We start from the raw sequence: 25,488 nt of genomic DNA, 5'->3' as shown, positions 1-25,488 counted from the left end.
ATCTGACTCCAGAGAAGTCTCGCTTTACATGCTTTAAAACATGATAAAACGGGCACAGAGATGAAAAGGCAGCAGATGTGTCCACAAAAAATAAACACTACACAAACATGCCGAAATGTAAAGCCTCTGTCTCCGCTTCCTGCTGTGACACAAGCTTTATTATTCTCGACTAACAAGTGGCATGAGGGAACTAATTTGCTCCTTGGGCAAGATGCATATTATCAGCCATCTACTTTATATGCACTGCTGCTGAATAATAATTAGACAAAGTAATGCACCACTTTGTCTGGCTTCTTTTTGAGTGGGTCTTGTTGAGTAATAATGAAGGAAATCATTGCAACTGAACCACATTCAAGTCTTTCATACAGAATTGTCACATTTACTGAGTTTCACTTGTAGAAGCTTAATTTCAGGTTAGTTCAATTTGAGATTTAAAATCCACAGCATGCACCACAAAGAAAATGTAGACTTTTTTACCGTTTCGTTACCACAAGTGAATGGTAAATTGATTGTGTTTTTGTGGTGCTTTCTCCAGTCTTCTGACCCCTCAAAGCACTTTTACATTACATGTCACAGTCACCCATTCACACCACATTCATACAGAGATGACAGAGACTTCTATGTATTTTTCATGTTGATATCGATCATTTTCACAATAAATATCAAATCATTCTTTCATATCATTTTAAATGCAGATTTTTTTTTCTCCTGAGTGAAAGTTGAAGAAAAGAGACGGTTTGTTAGCTTGTATGTGGGATTTAGTAGTCTAGTAAATAGCTAAAATATCTTAGCGAATGAACTTCAGTGGCCTTTCTTGTCGAGCATGTTTTCACTCTGCTTTGAGCTGGTAGGTTTTCTTCAGTGTCGTTGTCGCTTGTTTCAGCTGTGTTTACATTCGGCTCCAAATGTCTTTAAGCCTGCCTACCTCTTACCCTGTGACATGATTGGCTGTTACATGCCGACACATTAGGACACACTAGCACTCCTGCCTTTCCAGTGGTTGGGGGGGCGCCCAGCTCTACCTCTATGTAAAGAGAACATCAGTATTAACCCCTAATCCCATTCACAAATGGATAGCACAGCCACCGGTAGCAGTTCGGGGTTAGGTGTCTTACCAAAGGGCAATTCTATATGCAGACAGCAGGGCCGGGGATTGAACCCTTGATCTGAAAGATGACCAACTCTACCACTGAGCCACAGCCACCCCAAGTCTATTTTGTTTTTCAGTTTCTACCGTTGCAAAATTCTCCTTAGCTCTCTGATTTGACATTGTATGCTCTTTTGCTCAGTTAGTAGCTGTGAGTCAGCTAAAAAAGTTTCACTCATAAAGTTTGAATCCACACTAAATGTTCTTCAGTATTCACTTGATGGCTATATACATGATAAAATGGTAAATAAACCTCAGGCTGCTTTTCCAAGCAAAAGTTTGTACTCTCCTCTCTGTCAAACATAGATAAACTGTAGGTAAGAAGCATTGAATTATTGGAGAGCTTGCTATCCATATTAATGAAACATATCACTAACAAACTTAAATTATGCAAGAATCAGGGATATTTCACAAACACTCAACTTTATTATGCACACCTATCTCTTAAACTGAATTATGCTGCATGTGTGCTGTATTTAAAAGACTACTTAACTGTAAACACTGTTCAGGGTAGAGCTAATAGATGCTTTCCAGGGGGTTCATAGATTTGCTCCAATCCCAGCAATTCAGGGAGGTTTGGGCTGAAATACCAGGGTCTGAACACCACAAATGTGAAATGATACAGTCGTGAAATTGACTTATCAAAATGGCAGAGGATAGAATAAACGAGAAAGTGAGTTAAAAACATAACTCTCCATAGGCAAAAGAGCTTTACTAAATTTTTAAGTAAGGTGGATATGCTGTATATCTACAGGAATAATCTGTTTTAACTCTATGAAAGATAAGCCCTTTCTTTGAAAAAGTTTGCAGAAAAACTGCTTCAAAACTTTGTGTCCAAACTAAAACACGTGGCATATGTGCAGATCAAACAGAATTTCATCCCTGATTTTTATGTAACAACTCTCTTATATAGAAGCTGAAGATCCTTGGTCCCACAGTTAAGATCTGGTATTCTTTCTCTGGTTACTGAGGTTAGATGATTTCAGAATATTCCAGAATAAAACAGACTTTGTGGGCTGTGTGATTTGAATGAAGTGGAAAGTGAGCCCCACTGTCTTTTGCACCTTAAGAAATGTGACGGCCTCTGAGAGAGAGATCTCATTTCATGGAATGGCTCGTCAAAACCCTGAAATGCTGAAGTGTCCAAGTGAGCAAAAACTGATGAGCAAGAACTGGAAGTGCTGTTTAAGTTTGATGTGTTTAAGCTTTTCGTTTTGTCTAAAGAGCCTGTAAAAGAAAACGAGATAATAATTGATGGGACTTGTATAGCACTTTTATGGGTACTCAAAGTCGCATTACAGAAAGTGTGAATTAAAGCAAATAAATAAAGCAGAACAAAGACAGAGCTGGGGCTGCAGTAGAGGTTTTGTGTTGTCAGCTTTTTTGAACAGGAAGGTCTTTAGGTGGTTTTTAAATGATTGAAGAGAGTCAGAGTTGCGGATGTGTGGAGGGAGAGAGTTCCAGAGAGCCGGAGCAGCGATGACAAAGGTTCTGTCCCCGATGGAGCGGCGCTTGGTGATAGGGGACAGGAGATTGGCATCTGATGATTTTAGGCGGCAAGATGGAGAGTGGCGTTTGAAGTTGGTCGGTCATGAGGGGGTGAGGGCTTTGTAGGTGATGAGCAGGTTCTTGAAGTTGATTCAGTGCTGTATGGGGAGCCATTGGAGCTGCTGAAGGATGGGTGTAATGTGAGCTCTGGAGCGGGAGTGGGTGAGTAGGCGGGAAGCTGAATTCAGGACATATTAGAGTTTTTGGAGGTCGGTGGAGGGAAGGCCGTAAAGGATGTTGTTGCGATAGTCCAGTTCAGCAGCAGAGGAGGAGAGAGATGATCTGAGGCGTGCAATGTTACAGAGTTTGAGGATAGATGTTTTGCTGAGGTTTCTGATGTGTGGTTTGAAGAAGGGAGTGGGGTTGACCTCTTAAATTGGTGTTTCTTTTGTTTTCATTTTCCTCTTCTGTTTTATGACAATGAATATACCAGTTATGCACTCTGATCCTGGCCTGTTAAAAACTCATGGTGTCATGAAAGCCCTTGTGGTCGGGGCATATGAATGACATAACACAAAAGTTGACATAATATTTAAAAAACCTTCAAACTTCAAATTAAAAAATATGAGTAAAATGATCTTCTTCTTGGTCTTGGTTGCAGTAGAAAAACTTTCTTATTTACAGTTGAAAGTTTAGACTGTTAGTCCCTGCTGAATTTGTTTCTAACTATTTTCCAGAAAAAGTCAATCTTTTCTTTGAAATAACCTCAGCTGCAAATGATCAACTGGTTTTTTTTCCTCACAGTTGTCGTCATCTCCATGCAAACACAGCGTAAACAAGATATCCGAGACTCTCTCTGCCTACTCATCAGGCAGAAATGGAACTGATCTAAAGCACACAGTCTTAGTCACACACGAGTGAGCCGACACGGTTCAGAGTGAGGTCATCATCAACCAGCAGGCTGAATGGAGCGGCACGGTGGCCGGGGGGGTTAAGAGAGTACACTTGTGAATCTAGAGTCTCTAGGAAATGCAGGGTGAGGAGCAGAGTAAATATCAGTCTGCTTTGGCTGAGTGCGTCTGAGTCAAACAGTGACAGCCTGCTCCTGCTCAGAGCTTGAGGTACAGCTGGATGATTACTCAGGCTAAAGCAGGGTTCAGTTTATTCTTTCTCTAAATAGTTTGTTCTGGGTATAAATAGGGCCTTGCTGTTAAAGGTTTTTCAAGGTGGCAGAAATGGATCCACAAATCACATTTTTTCTGTTGAATAAATGGCATGGGGCCTGAAGGAGAAGGAGAATACAATTTTTAAATGCCTGATCATAAATTGAATTCCCTTCTTTAGTTTATTTGGTTCCTGCTGTCAGAAAAACTGCCCATAGAGAACAAAAATATTTACAGTGGGGCAAAAAAGTATTTAGTCAGCCACTGATTTTGCAGGTTCTCCCACTTAGAAAGATGAGAGAGGTCTGTAATTTTCATCAGAGGTACACTTCAACTATGAGAGACAAAATGAGAAAAAAAATCCAGGAAATCACATTTTAGGATTTTTAAAGAATTTATTTGTAAATTATGGTGTATATAAATACTTTTTTGCCCCACTGTATATACTCAGGAATTTTATGACTCTTCACTATTGCAAACAGCTCTGAAACACATGTACCACAAGACATAAGGTACACACAGAAACATGTATGTATGTTTCTACTCATACAAGAGAAGCTGCATGTGAGTAATGGAGCCTGTGAACATAATTTCCACCTGGTTGGTGTTGGAGTCAGGTGACAGACTGCACAATAACTACACACGTGTTGCCAGTATGTGCTCAATTGTACACCTTTTTCGTGCATGTGTGCGTATTTGTGCATGTGTGTGTGCGTGTTTGTGTATGTGTGCGTATTTGTGCATATGTGTGTGCGTGTGTGTGTGTGTGTGCATGTGTGCGTGTGTGCGTGTGTGTGTGTGCGTGTATAAGTAAGTTGGAGAGACGGGGAACAAAAGTGAGCTTGGCGAACGGTTCAAGAAGGCAGGTGTTGCATCTCTGTAGGCAGCAGTTTACACACACAAGTGTTGGGTTTCATGCAAAGGGAGAGGAGAGCCAAACATCCAAAAATCTCATACAAACATACAGCTTGTTAGTAATGCTTCAATCAACATTATCAACATATATTTGTCACATAAAATGAAGCAGAAGTGAACAACAAATGTTTACCAAGTTAAGCGAGCTCCCTACCTCCTTCCAAATTGAACGTGAGCCACGGTGAGAGAGATGGACCCGAGATCAATTCAGCCTCTTTACCCGAGGAGGGAATCAATTTGAGATCTGTGGCCAAATCACCGTCTCCTCTCCATCCTTTGGCACATGCTACATAATATCTTCTGATGGGTACTTGAAAAGAAGGTGGCATGTGAGACTACACATGTATCAGCCTCCTCAGAGATCACTTTATCCTGCATTACAACCATCCATCACTCCATCATTTCAGTTCCAGCTTCTGATTTCCATTTAGAACATAGATTAAGCCTTTTTTCCTTGTCCAGACTTCTCTCTTTTTTTTCTACAAGGGGATGTGTTAAAATACAGGTTGCCATGGTTACGAAGGCCTGACTAAATCTGATCTCTTTTAGAGGGCACAGAAATGAGAAAACATCACAGTCCGACTGATACTGGTTGATACATTTGTGGTTTGAAGCTACTGCTATCCGATGAGTTGTGCTTATGTTGGCTCTTTAAATTGATCATATATGCACAAAATCTAACTATGAGACAAAAAGTTCCACTGAATGATAGGCTAATAACATTATTTTGTCATGAAATGTTTGAAAAGCAGGAGTTGACCAGATTTTAATGCACAAACTGACACGTTTGAAGCTGTGATAGAATCTCTGACCGCCTAAAAAGCTGAAGTACAGTCAGATAAAAGCTGAAAATTTAGTTTTAATATGTAGAACATTTTCATTAAACAAAACCTCCTTAAATCCATTCACCATACAAAATAGATCATCATCCCTTCATCATGCAACGACCCCACGATCACATCACAATAAGAAAAAGCATTGCACGCAGCCACAGTGACAGAAATATATACAGGTATCAGTGTCACGTACTTTCCAAGTGTAAACCTGCAATCAGTTTCATGAGGTTAATCATCCACACACAGCCCTGTCCTGTCACAACAGCAGGCCTACATCAAAACCACATATACAAAACAACCAGTGAAGAGTCAGGGTGGGCCGTCTTTCCTGAAACTAAATACCTTAACTTCTCTTTGTGTCCAGCTTTTCATTATTCTCGGAAGTTGCTCTTACATTGTCTCTGGAACACCAGAATATGAACCAACTGCTTATAGTGAAAAAAGTCAATTGTAGTGGCATCAGCGCTGCTGATGTTGAGTTGAAAGCTATTAAACCAACAACTCATGTTGCCATGAATCCATGTTGAGTAAGTTTTACCCAAATACTCTGGCGTCGCAAAACAATTACACAGATGCAATTTGTAGCAGCCAGTATTGTAGTACAAGTCCAAGACTTAAGCCTAAGTCTAATTTAACTCCTGATTTCCAGGACTTGATTGGACTTGAGCATTGATGACTCAGACTCAAACTCCAGCATTGGTCAAATTTGGAATTAGACGATAGAGAGGAGGACTCAGCTCAGTTCGCTTGCATGAGCGTACACATGTCTTCTGGTTCAGCTATAATTCCTGCTAGGATAAAGAGATGATTTTACAGTAATTGCAAGTAAGAGCAGAGCAACATGACGGATATGTAAAAGAACCACAGAGAAGAAGATGGGGACAAGCTCCAATGTTAACAGTAATCTATCCAAGGACTGCCTTCCTGGTAATAAATAATAACATAATTAATGAGGACTCCACTCAGACTTGAGGTTTGGTAACTCGACTACAACACTGGTAGCAGCAGAAATGCACTTCAGATTTACACAGAGTATATCTGTGTCCAGGAGAAAAAGAACACACCACATATGACTGTATAAACTGTATTTATATGCTCCAGTTGGTTAGTTGTCTGTAAAGCTCTTTATCTCAAACATACTTAGATTCAGAGCTTAAGTCCCTCTCCTCACAGTCACTGCGTTCTAAATCATTTTTTGGAATGCTGAGTCACATCCATCTGTGACACAGAAAAGCCAGAGTCACCAAAGCAGACAGAGACCACCCCATACTCATGTTTATGACTCACTGCAGACTCCAGGCAGCGCTTCCAAGAACTGTGGGGTCTGAGGAGACATGCAGAAGTGAACTAATATCTTGTGGTATGTGCATGTTAGGACATTCTATAACTGGGATCCTCCCTTAAAATATACTATGATTTTTATGACAGCAAGCTAGCAGAGGGGGGTCTATTACAGGAAATATACAGACTATTTTACCAATTCTTACAATATACAACTTTTAATAACTAAAAAAGTCTTACACTTAGCATTCAATATTTATGCTGCTTTAAACTTATACTCACAAACTACATTTACTTTAGAGCAATGGCTACCATTAAGACATACAAATCACAAGTAGCTTTTTACATTGGTTGTTCCTGTACAGAATAAGTATGAAAATAAAAAAAGTTGAGTCAAAATTACATCGTCATGCTTTATTAACAGCTTATGAGCCAAAACCTAAAAAAGTGTAATACAACTGTTTGATTTGGGACATTTTGTATAAAAATATGTTTTACTTTTGATATCAAAGCAATGCTAGTGTTTTATTTAGGAAATATAAGAAAACATTGTTTATTTATTTTTGCTAAATCCAATCTTGAGGGGTTTTCCAGTATGACATTAGTATAACATGAAGTAAGTAATTATGCAACAGTGTTAACAGGCAGAGATTAATTTAGTCAGACTTCTTTTTATGGATTGCTTTGGATACGACATTCTTTTGGTATAATATCTTCTTTCAACACTGCTTTACAGCCTGTTTATGTGTTAAACAAAGAGTCAACAGTCCATCATGTCAAGCATGTGTTTCAGTGTTTTTGAATTTGGAGAAAATATCTGTCTTAGCCTCCCTGTTTGTTTATTTATCTCACGTTGGGAGCAAATTTGGCGACTACATAGCCATGTCACGTAAACACTTAAGGCCTGAAAGTCACATCATTAAGTGATGAAGAATCAATAAAACCTGCCATGCAGCAAAGGTTCACATAATCTCAGCTCTTTGGTCGTTTCAACACATACTGAGGGGACTGGCTTCCTCATGGGACTTTCTTGTGAATTAAAGGACAATTCTGGATGCCAAGCGAAGATTAGACCGAGCCATTTCATCAGTAATAGCTTTGCTATTTGCTGTAGTATGAGGGTTACTGAGGGGTTGGTTATAAAACCTGTAAGCTTGACGTATATATTTCCTATAAAAGTGTTTTTGAGTGAGGATCAGTTGGCTTTAGAGTGTAGACATTTTACTTTAGAGGGTAATGCAGGTTAAAAAGAAAATATTCAGTTTGTTGAAACAGGTCATAAATGTTGAACAGAGTCAGAAACTTTCAGCCGCCTTATTGCAAAAAATATCAGAGCCTATTTTCACTTAATCCCAAAAACAATTTCCAAAAGTATCACCTATGATTGCGATTGGATTTGAATGGTCACAAGTCCAATAGGTTTCTTGACACTGAAGCCTGATCCATTTGGCTGTGGCACAGTCAGGATTACACAACCCTCTCAATGGAACAGAAACTCTGCTGGGAAAAACAGGTGATCCACTGTGACATTGCCAGCCAGCTGCTGGCCTCAGTCGCCCCCCTCACAGAGGAACAAATACCGCTTACCAGGAAAATGTCTGTGAGTGGAATTAATGCTGTGATAGCGAAGAAGAACAGTAGGATGTGGTCAGGCACCAGTCATTTTTCCAGGCTTACAGAGCAGTGCTCATAAAATTAAGAAATGGCAGGTTGAACTGAATGATTAGTCACATTGCTGCCTTGAGGCTCATTTCTGCTGGCAGATTTAAATATGCAACAAATAATTGTTTGCCTGGCGAAGGAGACTCAAAAAACTGTTAATGATGAATCATTACAGCCATGAGCCCTTACACTGACTGAAACTGAAACTTATTCCTGTGAGGAACTGTCTTCCTGAATGCCTTAAAGATGGCTGATATGGTTTTAACTCCTTGTGGAAACAAGTTTGCTTGGATTCAAGGTGGTACAATAGATAAGAACAAAGATGCATCACCATTCTTATTCTATGAAAACAGCTGTTCAGTGCTTATTGAGTTATACATCACATTTTTGTGCTTCAAGTAGAACACAACACAGCTTAATTAGTACTTGACCGACTAACCACATCCTCTTAGTCCACATAGAGTCAGCACATGGAGCTGACTAGCAGAGCCAGTTGTAATCAATGTTGATTAAAATGTCTTAACTACAGCTAACAGTGCTTTTTAATTAAACTGCTGTCTTGACTCAATATTTCCATCCCATCTGGTCATAGGCAGATGTGACCCTTTCCTCAAAAGTAACCATACAAATCCAGGTTAGACTGTATACGGAAAAGGATGACATGACAGCTCCTCAAAGGGGAGGCTGAAAGATTTAGAGCTCACACTACCGACAGGTTGCAGTATATACCCTTTTAGTGTTAGTAAACAGTGTGACATTTTTTGGTGACCAGGGCTTAGCGCGTTCTCCATTATGAATTGGTCTTGTGACGCCAGGCTAGTGGTGGCTGGTATACAGTAGAATTATACACTGTATAAACGTAGGATCCATGACGTCACCCATCTGTTTCTGAAGCACTGTTTTGAGGCCAATCGCTCGCCATATTGCTGCGGTCAAGCAATTGTGACGTAAAGAGGCGGCCTTTGAGCCTCCCTGCCAACAGCTACAGTGTTCCCGCCTGTCAATCAAGTCAGCTGTGCCTCTCATTGGAAGACTCGTAATCTAAATATCTTTGAAACTGCAAAAAAAATTACCCCCTGTACAGTGTGTGCCAATCGATAAATGAGCTATTCAGACTACTCTCGTCTTTTGTACCAGGCTGTAAACATGTTTATTTCTGCTGTAAAGATCATCTTTTTTTCAATTTGTTGTGTTTGTGGTTTCCGGTACTTCCGGAGCCAGCCTCAAGCGGATCACAGATGAACTGCAGTTTTTAGCACTTCCGCATTGGACTCATATTTTTAGACTGGAGGTTGCGGCTTGAGTAGAATTCAAGTTTTGAGACACTGTTACTCCTTCTTTTGTGGCAACCAACAACATAGCAGGACTCATCTGACACCTACTAATCTGTAGTGGCAATTCATGTGTCACTAAAGTATTGCCTCCAGCTAATACCATGATGGTGATCTTAAAAGGGTCTCTAGGACATAAAGCCTCCTCAATGTTAACAGATGGAATATAAGTCAAAGTAGAAAATTAAAATACATGTCAACTATTTTTCCCAATATCAATATTATATATGTTTGTATATTTAGCTCTCATCCTGAAAATGTATGACCAAATATCAAGTCAAGTCAAGCTTTATTTCTAAAGCACATTTAAAACAACCTCAGTTGACCAAAGTGCTGTACAGATATTAATACAATATAATCATACAAAATATAACAATAAATAAAAACAATAAGAGAATAGTAAGAGTCAATACCATGGCTCAACCGGCCAATCCTCAATGTGCAGTCTCTGGCTCTCAAAACATCACCAACCCAATAGGTCACCTGTGACAAGGGGGTTATTTTGACTCCACTTTTGTGCAATGGGAGGAGGTAGAGACACATCCTAGATCTTTATATACAGTCAACGTATTGGACTACACTGATACAGAAACAGAGGGTTTTACCACTGGGCAAACAAATATTACAATACACATCCGTCCAAGAATATTCAAAGTATGTTTTTTTATTTAATTTACAAAGTATGCAGAATTTATAGATGCAATGATATGTAACTCTCATCACACTCCCACAGCCCTTAAAGTTTAATCTGGGTGCAGTCCCAGTCTGCTCAGAAACACTGCAGAGTCGATCCCGAGTCTGGCCCACTAACTGAGGCCCAGAGGAACACACTCTGAACATGAGGAGCGTCTGAACATGAGACTGCTCAGACTGGGAATCGACCTCTCTGAGACATCATCAGCACAGACAGTTTTTTTCAGATAAGAAAAACAGCATGGCCAAGCTGTCAAGATGCACTTAAATGGTCTATACAATTAATGTCCAAGCTGGCAAGAAAACAGCTGACTCTTAACCACCATCCAGACAAAAAACGTCAAATAAGACCAACCAGTCAAAGCTGTGCCGTGTGGAAAAGTTGGGAAGTTTAAGATGTAATAAACCTGCATGCATAGTGCTTATACTTGCTCTAACTACAGAAATAAACACATGCAAGCTACACTTAAATCTTTTATTCCTTTTGGCTGAGGAGATAAATCTGATACTCGGCCAGCAACTGTAATAAAAAGCAACAGATTATTGTTAATAAATAACTAAATTAAGTTTGCAGCTGCCCGATCAATATAAGAGCTCTTACACATTTGTAAATGTCAGGTAGCTTAATGAGGTGCTGCAGCATGTGTGACTATGATTTAATTTTTTTTTACAAAATGGATAAATTACACAAGCTGTTTGCTGCAGACTGCTTCCTCCACAGAAGAGCAGCACTGCAATAGAACACTCACAGGAAATTTGCCAGATTTCTTGAGAGCATTTCTAAATTGTTCAGGATGAGCCAGAGTGTGAAATATGAAAAAGGGATCAAGGATAGAAAAAATGTTTTTTTCAACCAAACAAAAGAGCCTATAAATAATGCATTTAAAATGATTAATGATAGTAATGTGACACATATAAACAATGGAATTAGAGTCATTTCAGACCTGTCTCAACACTGATACATTAGATAGCTGTATTCACACATGCTCTGCATTCCTGAACATTTTCAAGGTGAGCTACATGTGAAACAAAACAGCATTTGTCATTACATTTTATTAGTCAGCCTCCATGGTAACACTTCCGCAAGAGGTCGGGTGAGCTGATGTACAAACGCAGCAGGAAAAATTCACCACAAGTGAGTGGGCCTGTGTGATCTTCATATAGATAATGAAGATTCCTTTTCCACTCTGTCTGTGATACTGAAATGTCCAAACATGTAGCATTCATACCATGACAAGAAAAAACGTAATCAAATTGTGAAAGTCTTGCCACCGTCTTTGATATGTTATAAACCATACCAATGACTACTGTAGTATCCTTTTACATCATGTCCTGCCGCCTTAAGTGTTTTTTCTACTTCTGCGTCGAATCGACAGCGTAGCCTACACTGTAGGTCTGCCGTGCCTACACAGAGGCCTATGCACGTAGCCCAAGCGCACCTCCTCCAAAAGGTAACTACACTTTGAATCAAAGTGGACCGCAAGTCCTGTGATTGGTCCGCTCGGCAAAAATGTATTTGCATCACCGCACATTGGCCATGTATTTCATCTCCTCCGACGTGTCTTCATATTCTTCACTGTAATCATGTCTGTATGATAAACAGCAACATTTGTCATCTATAAATTGACATAACATGCTCAGAATCGCTGTGTAAAGTAAATTTAAGAAAAAAGAGAAAGCAGTGGGGCCGGAAACAGACGACCTGGCTATCAGGGAGCTTTGCTGCGTGTCAAGGACACATCAATGCACACACATATGTAGTGCTCACGTCCGCATCAGCCCCTGCAGCGTAGGTTTGACGCAGAAATAAAAAAAAAGTCTTTAGACACACCTTGTCAAATAGGGAAAACTTCTGGGACAAATGTGAAAAAGCAACTTGTCCGGGGTAGCCTGTCCTGAAATGTTCTAGAAATTTTCAGGAGTGCATATGTGAAAAAGGCTTAAGGCTAGAATGAAGTAATAGCATGCAATATGGCCAAGACAGACACCAGTTTGCATGTATGCATAAAAGTTTAGATTCAGATACAAGACTATAAAGGTCTGAAACTCTCAAACACTGCTGCTGTTGTTGTTTAATCTAAAACCTCTAGAGTCCTGCCTTTTTTTTTCTCTGGGATTAAACAGTGTTATTTTTACCACATTACACAAAGAGCACAGCATCCTTTTAAAATGCACGAAGAATATCTGAAACACGATAATTTGATCAGGCAAAAGCTTCACACAGCTTCACACAAGTGCAGAATTAAAGGTTGTTCCTCACCCTTAAGATTACATAAAAACATAATGTGTTATGGTTTCATATACACACTGGTTTGCTTTGCCCCCTGCTTTCCAGAGTGCCTGCAGCAATGCTCAAAGCTGTATGAGCAAATAGGAAAAGTTGTACTTTTCACCAATGACACATTTCAGTATAGAAATCACATTTCAGCCTGCAGTTTAGTTCTTAACTGAGTGCACAACAGTTAAGTTCAGATCTGGTGGTTTATTGAAACGTGCTACAAGACAAATAAACATAAAAGGTCACTAAGTGCTGGAAAACTAAAATGCTCATGTCTGCAACCTCATTGTTTAGACAAGCATGGTTACAGTCCTGAGAGGCTGGGCACCAGATGCTGCCAGTTACTGTAATTGAGTCAGCCTGATAATACACATTATTTTTTCACTGTCTTGGAGCGATGCAGAGATGCAGAAGCATAGGCACAAGCACATTCAGCTTATCAAGAAGTCCATTGCCCTGCATGAATTGTGTGCACAGACGAGATCACATGGAAATCAATTCAGCATCTAAAGCGTCTTGAACCAGGTACGTCTGACCTATAGTGACAGTCTCACACTCACACCTCAGCCTTACCGAGAAAAGACAAAAAGAGAGGAAGTGGATGCTTTAGTTTCCCCAGCTCAGAGGGCTTAAAGTGATGTTTAATTCTATAGGGTGAATGAGGCAGGTGGTGTGCATATGACGCAGGTCCCACACATTGCTTTCCCTGTATTTGCGCAAATATTGTGTGAGGAGAGAATGAATCATGCTTCTAAAAAGGTTCAGACAATACGTCAAACTTTATGTGCACTGAAATACAAAGACGCTGTAGCTGCTGTGCTGCAGCGAGGACAGGATATTAAACTAATCCTAACAAGTCAAACACTGATGCAAGATAGCAGACCCCAAGTGTAGCCTTATATAGTATTAAAGTGTTAAAGTAAAGCACTTAAAGCTATCTACCTACCTTAATGTGACCTTTCACAATATATGTAATAGTGTGTACAAGAACTTGGTAAATGAGGACCAGAGCAACACAGGTGGTTGGGGAAAAGATGGCTCTAGCTTCGTCATTATAACCTAAACCACATTAAAGGAAAATGTTTCTATGGCAGTTTTCAAATGTGTGAATCCACATTTTAATTCAGACTCATCAAAAGCCCAAAACACACAATTTCACTCACCCTACACTCTTTTCATGCTTTAGTGTCTGTAGCACTGAGAATCACACATCCATACATCCATGTGGTAGCATGCAAACTGTCCTCAGATATTCTACCCTCTAATCCAGTGACAGCGCAAAGAGATGATTTTAGAGCTCTCTATCATGTCAAACACACTCATGTCTCTGTTATCAGCTTCTTACCTTATTGCTGAGGAAAATGCAGCCTTGGATGTCTGCTGATCTTCACAGCTGAAAAGGACAAATGATTGACATGTATTAGAAAAGAGGAACATTCAAATATATAGATAAAGGTTGAATAAATCATTCATTTAAATAGAACTGAGAAATACATGTCTACTTAAGAGTCATTTTTCTCATGAGAGACCTCCAGACACCAAATGATCAGCTAAATATATGTAGTTGTTGGTGAAGGGCTTAGTCATGTGTTGCAGCAGAAGGTTAAGATACTGTCAAGGCAAAACTAATTGAAGCTATAAATTAATTAGATTCTTGAGGTTAATAATGAGTGGATGACAGTAAGTTCAAAAGGCTTCGAACACAGAAAGCATGTATTCTCAATGAATTTGGACTGACTGAAACATAAAGAGTACAGGGAGTTTTAATTAACAATAGTTAGAGATTATAATATATTTGGATTGTTTTATGAATAATTCAACAGACAAAATATACTTGGACTGACAGATCTTTTTCAAACTTCAACTTAAGAAGTTTCTGAACATTTACAACAGCTGAATCAAAATCAGGTGTCCTACTTTGTGGAGCCTAAGGCTAATATTTACTCAGAGTTTTTGTGAGTAGAGATTTGTGCTGCTTTGTTATCAGGTTCGCTCAGGGCTGTTTTTCATTTGAATGTAACAAACTCAAACCTTAAGCTCATTGTGACCTTTTGCACTCCAGGTAGCAGCTTTCAAAAACACCCCACTGTTCTCTAAAACACTTAAATCTGCCAAAACCACACAATGTTTCAACAACCAAGAAGCAGTTAGTTTTTTCATTAAATGATATCCAACTGACAAAATCCACTGAGGCCTAATAAAAGCGGAGTCTTGTGGGGTTAGAGGCCGGGATGAATTTCCACAACACGTTGGAAATGATGTTGCCTGTTGATTATGTTAATGGGCTAAATTGAATTAACTGTTTTATTCCTTCGACATACTTGTCATGCAGCACATTTAAGGATACTGACTATCAACCCTAGAAGAAACAGTTTTATAATTAAGTAGCATTCACATTCACTGCCACAGAAAAATAACTGCTTTCTCTATCAGCTTGGCATTAAGGGCTGTAAGCCTTGTACATTTTAGCAACTAAAGAAAACCTTTAGAAAGTTCAGGAGAAAAAGTATTTGCATTAACAGTGGTGACACAAAGTAAAAGCATTTCTGACTTAGGCCGGATACTGCCAGCTGTAGCTGTACTAACTAACGAGCTGCTAGCTACTTGTTTGTATATATGAGTTAATGAGTTAGCTTGTTTTATTTTAAAAAGACACACAGCTGCTCTTTTGAAGTACAGAAAGTCAAAGTCCATTCTCTATAATTTTTTCTCTCACTATTGTTGGTTAAATGTAAAGAGCACATTTAACACATAACTGCATATAGTTTTATTTTCTGGCTAAGTCAACGCAGAGAATCGACATTAATAATAAGCTGCAGCTGCAGCTGGCTTAAGTTGGAGGTAATAGTGCAGTCATTCAATGTGTCTCTTAATAATTGAATCTCGTCCTAGCACCCTTTAGCTGTGACCCAATTCAAGGGGTGGATCCTTCGACGGATACATTCCAAGCCTGATTACATCACAACGGTGCGACAAGGCTGTCTTGTTTTAAAGGCACCTTCAAATTCAGCCAACAATTGTGTCCTTTTCCTGGGCCATGTTGGTAAATGGTAAATTGTTTTTTTACTTATATAACGCTTTTCTAGTCTTTCTGACAACTCAAAGCGCTTTTACACTACTTGTCACATATACACCCATTCACTCACTGATAGAGGCTGCTATATAGTAAGGGACCATCAGTGTTAGCTAATCTCATTCATACACATTCACACACCACTGAACAACAGTGGGATCAATTTGGAGTTCAGTGTCTTGCCCAAGGACACTTCGGCATGTGACTGCTGTAGCTGGGATTGAACTGCCAACCTGATGATAGATGCACATTATTCATTGGAAAAAAATGGAGGAATTGAAGGTTAAAATTAGCTATAAAATAATAGGTTAAACACATAGACGGTATAAAACACGGACGTAATCTCAGTAAAGTAACCCACTGGTTACTGAATAAGGGTATTGAAGTCAAACCAATAATTTATTTATTAAAAATAATAATCACCATTGTACAGAGTGAATGAAGAGAGGAAGGAGCTATCCAGACCAAAACCATTTTTTGCACCAGGCTGCAAACAATTTTGATGTTGCTGTAAAAGCAGGCATTTTAACATGGGTGTTACAGGGATTCCTCAAGGACATTTCAACCAGTGGTATTAGTTATTTAGCCAGCTAGCTACCTGTTGATAGGCGACAGGAGTGGTAGTTTTTAAGCGTAATGGTAAGGGCAAGAGCTGATGACACACACAGGAAATCCCCTGTGGAACAGACTGTCTCATTTGAGTACAGTCTTCGCAGGCTAAGACAGACACATCCTTGGTAACTTGCATCCTTCAAAGAACGTAGCCCCGGAATTAGAGCATACATTTTTAGCCTTTATGCTAACTCGTAGAAGCAGAAAAAAGTCAGCCCCATTACTTGCAGTAAAAAAAGAAAAGATAATGACAACAGTGACAACAGTCTGCACTCAGTTTAACATTTGTGATATTTTGCTTCGGTTCAAGTTTCCCACTGTCGTCACCTAGAATAGTCCATAGCAGGACAACTAAAATATTTCACACTAGGCAATGAGGGTTATTACACCTGTCTAGGCTGCACAGTTTGCCCACAGGCAGAGTTAATGACCTGAGCTGCAGCAGCCGTGCTGACAGGCTGGAGACTGATGGGGACAAGTAAGAGACACTCACAAGGTGGATCATTGGAGGGAATAGATGCGGACCACAGGCTCTCGCTTATATGCAGGCCCCTTGTCCCTTGGGTGTTTTTGCATGCTGCAGTCACACAAACAAGTCTATGCTAAAAGAAATATTGCATCAGCAATGTAAATCCTCTCACAGGTAAGTGATTCATTTTTATACACAGCACAGGTATGACAGGATCAAGTATGTTTAGCAGGGAAAACTAGACTGAGAGATTTTAATTTCCATGAAAGCAAATCAGGAAAGAGCCATGGATTCAATACAGCATAATGGTAGACAGTCAAATGCACACAGCTGCATTTAGATGAAACACTGGCCAGTGCCACTAACGGTTGTTAATGATATCTTTCTGCCTCCCGCTCACTCATCAGGCGGCCTCAGAGCTTAGCTTTAGTTGAGGAAGCTAGCAGCTACATCCTGTCTCTCAGTTTTCATTGACTGGTTGACATTGGAAGGGAAAGAGAAAGGTTTAGGTTTCTTATTAGGGGGTAACTGATTAACATCACAGCTAACTCTACAAATTCTGATGGTAATGTCAAAAATTGGAAATCTTCATAAGCGTATGCTAAAGAGCAATGATATAAAGACACAGGTTCAGCTACAAATTCGAACATAAGGGCACAGGTATTCATCTCAAGTTGCTTATCTTTATGTCAATATTACAGTCTGTGTAAGTCTTTTTTGTTTCTTTCTTAGATGAGACAGCTGAAGAGAGACAGGAAATGTGAGGAGCAGAAAGCGGGGGAGACATGCAGCAAAGAGCCGTGACTTTGAGTCAAACCAGCGACTGCAGCGACAAGCACAATATCTGCAGGCGCGCTGAAACCACTAGGCGGACTGGCATGGTGGCACCCAAGTTGTGTACGTTTAAACAAAGAAATTCCAAGCCTCCCAATGTCTAACAACTCCTGAAGAATGCCCTGCAAATTTAGCATTGAATATCTTTACTAGAATTGGACCTAAGGCCAACAGTCTGGGGAAAAAAAGAGCATATTTTCTACTCCAAGCACTCTTTTTCTGATCAAAACCTGAAGCCTACATTACCCACAATACAATACAATAGCCAGCAATTAAGTTTCAAATGTGTTATTCTAGAAATGAAAAATGTAGCCTTAAACCATTAGCCCCAGGCAGAGATAAGGAGCAGACTTCAGAGGCCTGGTAAACCTACTTTTTACTAAATCAACTCCCTTTTTTCCCCTCTCCCTCCAACTCCAGCAGACACTGACCCAAGTGATGTCACTAGATGCAGACGGTATTTTCTTTTTATTTTAAGTAGCTCCACCTTTAGTCACAAAATAGTTCATGTAGCTATTTTTCAACTTAAGCCTTTATAATCCCCAAAAGCTGTTCTAATATGAAAAATAAGTCACCCCCTTCATATTTCAAGGCAATAGGTACCTCAAACCAGTGGTTCCCAAACTTTTAAGTCTGCAACCCCCAAGATAGCAGAGCAGGAGACTGGCTACCCCCACTGTCCCTGGAGGTGGTTAAATGGTCCTCACTGCCGTGGGAATACACTTTTAGGCCAATCCAAAAAAGGCCTTAGATACCTAATTTAGCTGGTCAGTAGAATATTAGACTACACATGTGCACATGTTGCTTTGTTTCCTTTAAATGTTTGCTGTAATTTAACCTGCTGTCAATGAGAAGTTGATATAGCTAAGTCACCTCAGGGGAGGTGTGGCAACAAAGAAAAGTCAAAAACAGATTTAAAAAGAATTTAGTTCAGTTTTACAATAATGGATAAAATATGAGAACCACTGCTTAGACTGCCAGAAAAGCAAGATGCTTACAGAAGTATCCCTCTGTCATTTACATGACACCCCTTAAGATCAAATGCTATCAAAACTATCTTTTCCAAGCATCTATAATCTAAAATGCCAAGTGGTTATACAGCTGCCAAAACAGAGGCTCGTGAAATTTTTAACCAACAACAAACACAAGAGAGAAACTTTTCACAGATCAAACAACGACACACTATACAAGGGTTCACTGAGAGGAGCTGAAAATGATGCGACAACAGAGAAACACAGAGCCATCTGCCCCAAGAAAAACTAAATGTGAGCACCCAAATTTAACAAAACATGCTTGAGGAGAGAGAAACCTTATCTCACACAACATTAGAGACATTAGCATTCCTGTAAGTCTCCTCACTGAGCTTGAGGGTGGGGGTTGCTTTGAGCAAAATTCAACATGCTGAGTTTAGCAAACAACACCTCAGGGTATGAGACATCTCAGACACCAGAAGTGACTGTGTACTTAAAGATCTAAATGAAAGCTCAGTATACTTTTTGGTGATAAGACGTTGTCAGACTGCCATAATAGAATAATAAATGACAGGAATTACAGCTAGTGAAAATTTGAATGAGTGGGGAAACTCCTCTGGTCCACTGTGGTTTTCAGAGGTGAGGCGCAGGGGCACATCGCCACTGGCAATCTTAAGAAGCACAATGTGCCACTGGAGACCTCATTGTTTGGTCCGTCCTGCAGTTTCATTAATCACACACTGCAGAGGAGGATAGAAAGGGGACAGGTCAGACAATATGGTGCCTGGGAAACACTTCGATCCTGACCCAAATATGAGCTTTTTAATAAAACTGCTCACTACGACTTCTCAACTTCTCACACCGTCATAAACACAGCTGGATCACACACAGGCTCAAATGGCATCTCATATTAATTACTGAAGGTGTGTGTGTGATGTTGGTAAATTAAAATAGCCATCCTGCTAAAACATACATTTAAATTCACCATATCACACAAGTTTTTTTGGTTGCCATTGCAGATCCATTAAAACAAAGTGAGGCTGTGGGCTAGGGCTCTTGCTGAAAGTCACCTCTTAAAAGCTTCATTCATTCCTCAAACTCTCTTTGAGTAAACAAACAAGTTTTGTGTCGAGGAAATAGTTTGACATCTGAAGATAGTGTTAAATCTTCCGGAGCAAGATGCCTGGATCAATATGTCCTTCTTCTCTGTCAATTAAACATGAAGCTAGACCAAAGTGACAGTTTGCCTAGCCTAGCAGAAAGACTGGATGGCAGGGGGAGCTTGGACAAAACTGTTGTTTGAATTGTGTTACATGATTTTTTGTCCCCCCAAAAATGATTGTGTCCCTCTTCTTCAAAACTGTAGCCTTAACAGCTAATGAGGAAGAGAGGAGCAGCAGTGTGTCGCTAGCATAGAGTATGACATCATGGGTTAAAGTTAGCAAAATGTAGTAGCAGTAGAAGTAGTATTTATTCAGTCATCATACATAACACAATCATTTTCTAGTACACAAGTACTGTGAGGCTGTACAAGATCTGATAAATAAGACGGTGCCAGACGATTTAAACACTTAAAAACAATTAATAAAACCTGACAGGACTGATGTGATCATGCTGTTTCTTACCAGTCAGCAGGCGGGCGGCTGCATTTTGGACTACCTGTAGACGGCGCAATTCTTACTGGTCAAGACCATAGACTTAAGTTAGTATAACCCAAACAGGTTATACACAGAATGAAGCAGTCAACGTTCTTTGAGGGTTAGCAAGCCCAGCTAGTGCTAATATTAGCTTAGCTTGCTTCTTGGCACTTGTTTTTTTATTTATTTACTTTTTGGGGAGGCAGTTTTGCCTTCATCAGATAGGACAACTGAGGAGGGGCAGTAAACAAGGTGAGTAGAGAGTGGGGGAGGACATGCAGCAAAGGATTGTAGCCAAGAGTCGAACCAGTGACCGCTGCAACAAGAATTATACCCTCACTACATGGGGCACATACTTCAACCGCCAGGCCAACCGGTTATTTTTTAAGAGTCCTTTAATGTATAAAGCCAGGCCATACTAACATTATGTTGCACATAACACAGGGAAGGCAATATAAACTATAGCTAGTCAACAATAATATGAATATGTGTTTCTTTCTTTTTTTAAACGGTACAAGTATCAAAGGGGTATTCGTCAGCCAATACTCAAGTCTGTACACTGAAACTGGTATCAGCAGGAAAAAATGATACCAAATCATGAATACGCCATTAAGCACACCTGTCCTCCATTAGCTTTACAAAACTGCATGAAACCCAATACTACACTAAAAGACCTGAAATTGCATAGCCCAAATGACCCTTTTTGTCCTACGCATCTCCTCTAAACCACTGATAAGGACTCTGAAATTCAGCAAAATCAGAAATATGGACAGACAGGGTGAAAACTGAGGAGGGGGACAAGAACAAAAACAAAACCCTGGATGACGCAGCTGATTCTAAATTGTCCATATGCCTCGAGGTTAAAGTTCTTAATCTCAACAAACATGTGGGTTGCAAACTGACTGAAGCCTACTGACTGTCTGTCTGGTATCTTCCCCCAGTTTCATGGATAAGCAGAAAACCCTGATACAATTAGCTAAATGGCTCCATGTGATCAGGGCTTAATAAATGCATACTGGGGGGATGTTCTGTGTTTGTAAGTGACTTATTACTCTCTGCACCCCTCACAGGGAGCCACCTGTTGAGAATTGGATTATAAAGAGTTCATTATCACTAAAAAATTAAACCCACACATAAGTAGAGATAGACAAAGCAACCTTGCTAAAACACAATGTAATGTGTAGAGTATAGGAGGAAAACTGTGATTATAGTTGTAACAAGTACATAAAAATCATATTCACAAAAATAAAGAGTATGTAACCTTTTAGAGCAGCAATTTTCTTAATCAAAGGTCACACACAGGGAAAGAGATTCAGTGATTTAAAGTTGATGACACCATTTTCAGCAAAACCCTGCTGTGCATTATAACAATATGCTTTAATCTCTATACATCAGATAAAGAACATCTAAGTATGAGTTACTACAGAAATACAGACTGTGCAATGATTTCTAATATGTCATAAACTGATCAGTATTTAATGACTGCTATGGGCAGAGGGAATCTTTCAAATGATAATTATCTATGTTTTTTATTTTAGTCATAGAGAATACTATAAGCACGTGTGTGTAACATTGACAAAAAATGTTGTTTGAGATGCTCAAAACACTGGAAGACATTTGTAAAGCTCAACAGCACTTCTTGTCCTAAAAACAATCTCCTTGAAACTCTGATCTGTTTCATCCATAATGTTTGAAAAATCAAATGTGATAGAAAGATGGTATCACGCAGACTGTAAAAAAATCAGAGAGCATAAGCCTGGAGAAAATGCCTGATATAATAGAAAGTTATAACCCACTTTTACCCACTCAATTCATGAACACATGGAGCTGGCAACTTACAGTAAGCTAGCAAATGAAAACAAAAACAGCTACCACAGCCAGGCAGCAAAAAAGTGAAAAATATTTGTCGGTCACACATCCTTATCACGCCGAAGGTGATGTTTTTCTACTTCTTTATTTGATCAAGTCTACAGTTAAAAGCAATGGAGACAAACTGACTGGATATAATAAGTTCATTAACACCTAAGACAACAAAGATAAAGCAAATCCTTCAGATTCAAGAGCTAAAAGTATTTGACATTTCTGCTTGGATGTTTATTCTTAAGATGAATCTACTGTTATGAGGATTAAGGGGAGTCTAGTGTCTGATTAATTATTTTTGATTGCTTGATGGTTGAAGGAACTATAAAAATGACATAATTCAAAAATGCATATCTTCTTGTATGCATCAGTTTCCCTACAGAGGCCTGCACAACTACTACACACAAGTACGACAAACTGTGGATGAGAAGTCCTTATGCGACATCCAAAGAATGACGTACTATAGTAAATATTCTCTCAGCCTCATTTATGTCTATTTGGTGATGGAAGCCTCATTCATTAGTTCTTTTTTCCGCTACTTGGGGGGGTGGGTGGGGGTGAGGACATCTGGAGAACAGCTGTTGCTTTGCATCACATGTAAGCACACAGACACACACATATTTGTTACACAGCCTCCCCATCAGAGGTCAGTGGGTCAGGAGCCCTATGTCCACGCACCATTTAATCTGGTCTAGGTATGGACAATCTGTGGAAATCGAACACCACACGGCCACCTTTACACACAAAAATAGGCACGGATGCACATGCACACACACTCACAAAGGGACCACACGGCAGACAGAGCCCCTCTCGTCTCTCTTCTATACAAGGCAAGTATTCGACCCTCCTCTGAGAGGGCAGAGATTCTCAGTGATTAGTCCTGCCCCTCCAGAGGGACGGGGGGGGGGGGGGCAGGGACTAATTCAATTACACAGACCACTCGTCCCCGTCTGGGCCGACACCCAGGTCCATGAATGGAATCAGACCCATCAGGCCAAGTAGGGGGTGGGAACGGTTAAGGTAACAATGTGTTTACATTTGCGGTTTACATTTTGTTGACACTGTTTCTTCTAGCTTGTGAGTGGGCCCCGGCGTGAGGGTGACTGTCTGCATCCTGCTGCTCTTTCCCTGAACACTGTGAGCTGATGTGGATTGTAATGTAGTGACAGTTGCAGGGACTCTCTGACAGGCATATAGAGGTGATAAATCCCAATTTTTCACTTTTCAGGTTTGCTGAAAAAATGTGGAGCCAAGTGGCATTAGAGCAGAACATCAGTATTGGAAGTCAGTGTGAAGATGTGTTTTTCTCGCCAACCTATTTTCATACATAAGCCCTAAAATGTTGTTAAATTGGAGGCAGTGCAGACTGGGGCTGCATGAAACAGTGAAAATGGCTCCAAAATGGGGAAAAGGGGGGATTAACTGAGCTGTTTCTTACAGCCTCAAAACAAATTCCATTTTAAGTGATTGCTTTCTGAAGGCTACACTCTGCACTAATAGTCAGAGGAAACTGCTTTTACAATGTTACTCTCTATGCAGTAAATAAAGCTGTGGCAAGTCTGCCCCATTTACATCCTCTGAGCAGTCACAACACAATATAATATCAGCTATACAATGACATCTAAGCCTGCCAAAGAATATCCCTGGATTAATTTATAACAGAGACCACATGAAGAGTTATTATTCAAAGGGGGGACAAATGGGCACAGAACATTTCAGTAACTGCTGAGGGAGTTTCTAATGTTGATACTTTTACTTGCCACTGAGGTCACAAATTCCTCAACAAATGTTTCACTTATCACCCATTTCCTTTTTGTTACTCATTAACCAGCACGGAGAGAAAAGCTGCCCTGTACAATTCTATACAACTGTTTAACCCTGAGAGTCAGGTCAAATCCAAGATCCTTCCTGTTGCACAGAAAACGCAAATGATGGAACAGAGGTTAAACTGTTATCAAAGGCGAAGATGTAATGCAGATTGTTGGCTTGAACGCATGCAATTTTTTCGCTCATTAATGACATCTTAATGTTCAAGACTTATTTTCAGCACATGACAAACAAAATGCTATTTTTTCGGTGGGGGGGGGGGGCTGCCTTTACTTTGGCAGCTTAAGAGAGAGACTGGAAGTTATTGGAGAGCGAATAGGGAATGACATGTACCAAATCATGCTGGAACCAGAAACCAATCCCACAACCAGTGCTATGACGACTGTAGCCTCTGTACATGAGGTGCCTGCTCAACCAACTGGGCTAACCTGGAACCGAAAATAAAGAGCCTTGAAGGTAAACCAATACTTCTAATGATTAGTTACTGTGACATTGAAAGTAAACTGTCCATGTCCTGGAATTTGAGTATGTTAAACTGAGAATAAAGGACATTTTCAAGTTGCAAAAGGCCACCACGGAAACATGTAAAAAATAATGCTCAGCATCTATTCTGAGAAAGGCTTCCAGGGAGGTCCACTATTTGAAGCAATGGGTGATGTCCCCAATCAGGTTGGGCTGGTCATAGACACAAGCAGTCATAGCATAGCAGGGCAGCATGAATCGAAACTTTGAGCCATTTCGTACATGCTTTAAGTTCCTGTAAATGTCCTAACATTATCTGGGAGGACTGCATGTCAGAAAGGTAAACTACCCTCAAGCAAGCAGGCAGGGTGATGATGTGGTTTGCATTAAGTTGAGTTTATCTGCTTCTACAGTTGTCACTATTATGTTTTCTATTGTTGTGTATCTGCATCATCATTTTCTATGAACACAATCAGCAGATGTAGCCTAGATCTCAACTCAGATGTAAAACCAAATTGCATCATTGTGAATAGAGTCCGCTAAAATAGCCTCAGTCAATATTTGGTTATTTTAGAGCTTCTGTAAGTTTCTCTTAATAATGTTAACAATGAGCCATTCAGTCTGAATATAATCATACCGTGCAGACGATACAAGCTGAATCAAAAACAAGTGCTGCATTAACAACAAGGAGTACTATACGTTTCTTACCAGATTTAAGGGGACATTTCTTCACATTTTTGTACATTTTTTAGTACACAATGGGTTGTGTCTCTTGCTTGGGCCGCTTCTTTCCTTCGTCTTCAACTCATCCTAACAAATGACCCATTAAAAACATACAGGCAGCCACTGATCATTACCAAGATACGATGAATCATCAAATGCTAGTTTAAAGGCAGTCTCACGCCAGTCGTCTTGCAGATTAGGACGCCACGGTCCTCTCAATGAGCTG

At 39.9% G+C, this 25,488-nt stretch overlaps 1 protein-coding gene across 3 annotated transcripts in view; it reads right to left on the bottom strand.

Annotated features, from left to right (window-relative positions):
- The window catches only part of tln2a (talin 2a), a 116,405-nt gene that overhangs the window by 71,363 nt on the left and 19,554 nt on the right, over nucleotides 1-25,488 (bottom strand). For all 3 annotated transcript variants that reach the window (XM_034679957.1, XM_034679959.1, XM_034679958.1), the window contains exon 2: nucleotides 14,140-14,187. The gene's annotated coding sequence lies outside the window, so the exon portion shown is untranslated. The remainder of the gene's footprint in view (nucleotides 1-14,139; nucleotides 14,188-25,488) is intronic.

Source organism: Notolabrus celidotus, chromosome 3 (genome assembly GCF_009762535.1).
Source record: "Notolabrus celidotus isolate fNotCel1 chromosome 3, fNotCel1.pri, whole genome shotgun sequence".
Lineage (NCBI taxonomy): Eukaryota > Metazoa > Chordata > Actinopteri > Labriformes > Labridae > Notolabrus > Notolabrus celidotus.
This window is presented reverse-complemented; position numbering and strand designations above follow the sequence as displayed.